The sequence below is a fragment of the Convolutriloba macropyga genome, chromosome 11 (genome assembly GCF_964194025.1).
Source record: "Convolutriloba macropyga chromosome 11, txConMacr16.3, whole genome shotgun sequence".
Taxonomy (NCBI): Eukaryota; Metazoa; Xenacoelomorpha; order Acoela; family Convolutidae; genus Convolutriloba; species Convolutriloba macropyga.
Genome location: NC_134478.1, coordinates 26,790,899 through 26,794,660, shown reverse-complemented (window position 1 = coordinate 26,794,660; position 3,762 = coordinate 26,790,899).

Below are 3,762 nucleotides of genomic sequence, written 5' to 3'. Positions count from 1 at the left end.
TCATTGGATGCGTTCTTATTTAGTTGTATAAGTTATCATGAATTTCATTAATATTGAAACACTTTAATTCAAGTTCATGTAACGGATTTGACCAATAACAACAATCACTATTCCATTTACAATAAGTCGTTGTTTCAGATCTGGTAGTGGGTTGAGATTTTTAATATGTATTTTTAAACCCCTAACAGCAATACATGTATTACGATATGGACATTTAACTTATTCTGATTAGCATTTTTACACGAGTCTTTTTTAACATTAAACTGAGATATATCTTTTTCAAAAAAACCTTCAGTAGAACTTATAGTTTGATGTTGCTGTTGTAAATGTTAATGATGTTGTCATTGTCCTTCGCATTGATATTGTAATTATGACTTTAATTCTCATTGATATGGATATTGATAGTATCATCGTTATTAGTAGTATCATTGTTAAAATCTTTATAATTGTGAGTATTACCGTCCTTGTAAATTTCATTGACAATTTCATTGTTAAATTTTTTGCCATGGTCAGTATAATACTTAGTATCACTAATATTATCATTGTTAATGTTATGATTATTAGTTAATATTAATGTTGTTATACGAATTGTTGGTTCAAATTCAGGTAAAAATGGTGTTAGCTTAGCTAATGTTTGTTTATGTTCAGTCTTTAACTGTGGTACACCAATTGTTGTTGGTTCACAGTCACTTTTATCGCATATACCATTAAAAATTTCAACATTTTCCTGTGTTGGTAACTGTCTGGTTAGTGATGAACTAAAGTCTTCTCTTGTTATATTGCCTATAAATTTGTCGTTATCTCCTATTCCAAAGTATTCATTTTGATATAATATCTTGCTCTCATGTCTGTAAGATTTTTGCAGCGTTAATAAGACTCATAATCAAGAAGTTATAGCAATCTATGAAGTTTAAACATCCAAAACTAAACACTTTAGCATTACCATTAGCACTTGATAATTCTAAAACTTTTTTATCATTATTTTTTTCATATCTCATTGAATACTGGATTCAAGTCATAAGCACTGCCTTATGAATTACAACCAGTATGACGTTTTCTTGTTTATATCTGAGATTACTTATACTACGAGCAGGAACGCTATGATTACCTGTTGCATGACAATGATCTCTAACACCATTTTCAAACTCGTTTTTACATATACAGCATATATCATTTGAATCATGATGCGACTTATCTTTCGGGGTAATTATCATTTCCTTCTTGTGTGTGAATTTTTACGCGGTTTCTATTAATAACAGATCACTAACAAATCTTTTAAAACAATTTAATCCAAAGTAATCATGGTAGTGTTTACTGATTTGTTAACCGACAGTTATTGGTACAAGTTCAGATATTGTATACTTACTAATGCTTGACTCAAAATCTACATTACAACATTCTATTTCACAATATAAAACATTCTATACTTCTCGCCTTTTATGTTCAATTATGAAACTAATCTCTTTCTTTCCAGAAAAAGTAATCTTAGGTGCGAATACATGACCACAAATATGGCTTTAACGTGTACCCTCTGAACTACACCAATATGTACATCTATCACAAAACAACATCATTCTTTGTATTAGCTCTTTTTAATAATACCTCTAGATTTTTAAGCTTTGCACATTGACCAACCCAAACTATTATTCTAACATCTCTTCTATCTTTTCTTCAATCAAAAGCCATTTTGCTAATTCAACTTTACTTTTACCTACTGTATTGCCTTATAATAATATTATATTTATTTTGTGTTTGAGGGATTTAACCATTATTGTTTTCATGTTCTTTCCAACAAAAATTTATACCGTTTTGAATATTCAAAATGACTTCAGTTTCAGTTTTTGGATTATCTTGTAAATTTTGAAAAGATCCCATAGATGGTGTAGTTGTTTCTACGGTTGCTTGAGTATCTACCATACTAGAAATTCTTAATCATAATCATGACATTGACATGTCTCTTGTTCATAATCTAACCAGTGATTAAAATCTCTAGCGCCGTTTGGATATTTACCAAGTGTATCACCTTTTATATACTCAGCTCTAAAGTTTTTTTTAACATACTACCCTCGTCGCAAGTAACAAATCTTATATTCAATTTTGGTTGAAATCTTATATATTTGAATAGCACTGAATGTTAAAGTTGATTGTCTAACTTGACTTAACGTTTAATTAATAGCTCTATTTAAATTTTTGTTATATTTTTATTCAGTACCTCTAATAGGAAATTTTTTACAATTACGACTAGATTCTACATTTTATTCTTCTCCTTCCACGGAGTCGCCAATTCATGTTTCAGCAACTGAAATTCTATAATGAGTATTCGTGTGAGGAGTTAATGCTCTATGATTATCAAATTAATCCCTATATTCTGAACAAACAACTATCACTACCTTTTTCTCTCAATTGAACATCTAAGTGTCTTAAATGCTCTACATTTAACTGTGTTAGCTAATTCTCTTCTTGCATTGAAAATAATATCACAGTTGTGCGCTGCTAGCTTATTAATGTAAAAAAAAGCATGGAGAGTGTTATAATAATTGTAGAGAAACAGAGTACTCTGGTTGTATTTTTGACAAAAATTCAAGAGCAAAGGATTATATCCAAGACTGAGATACACATTGTAATAACCTCAATTTATATATATATATATATATATATATATATATATATATATATATATATATATACTTTGTAGTATGTGTAAGATTTTTGAAAACATTTTTTTTCTTTAGATGAAACTCACCAAATTGTAGATTATGTGTTTATCTACGCAGATATAAATTTGGTCATACATAGAGTCTATATATATATATATATATATATATATATATATATATATATATATATATATACATTGAAGTATGTGTAAGATTTTTGAAAACATTTTTTTCTTTAGATCAAACTCACCAAATTGTAGATTATGTGTTTATCTACGCAGATATAAATTTGGTCATACATAGAGTCTATACAAAGTATATGTGTTTAAAAGTAATATTCATCAATGATATTATAGAAAACAATGATATTATTTAAAATGTTGATAATTGTACAAAATTTTGATATTGTATATATCAGTTTTTTGAAAAATACTGTTGATTTTCTTTAGAAGTTCCTGATCCTTTCTGGAGATTTAATACTTGTGCCATCTGCGAATTATAAAACTTTTTAGTTTTCCATTTTTTCCGAGAAATCGTTAATATACAGTATAAAAAACAGGGGCCCAAGAACTATTCCTTGAGGGATTTCATATTTAATTGACAGCCAGTCTTAATATATGATTCCATCTTAACGCCTTGTTTCCTATTAGACAGTTTTTGATTCCATAACAATCCCGTACTTTGCTATTTTGAGAAAAATTTCATGACAAATTGATTGTTAAGCTTTCGCTAGTTCTTGAAAAAACACCAATAACGCTTTCATCTTCCTCTAAAAAATTGTTTATTGATTCAGTCAATGAAATGACATTGTCAGTCGACAAATCAATCTTTTGGATTATCTTGTAAATTTTGAAAAGATCCCATAGATGGTGTAGTTGTTTCTACGGTTGCTTGAGTATCTACCATACTAGAAATTCTTAATCATAATCATGACATTGACATGTCTCTCGTTCATAATCTAACCAGTGATTAAAATCTCTAGCGCCGTTTGGATATTTACCAAGTGTATCACCTTTTATATACTCAGCTCTAAAGTTTTTTTTAACATACTACCCTCGTCGCAAGTAACAAATCTTATATTCAATTTTGGTTGAAATCTTATATA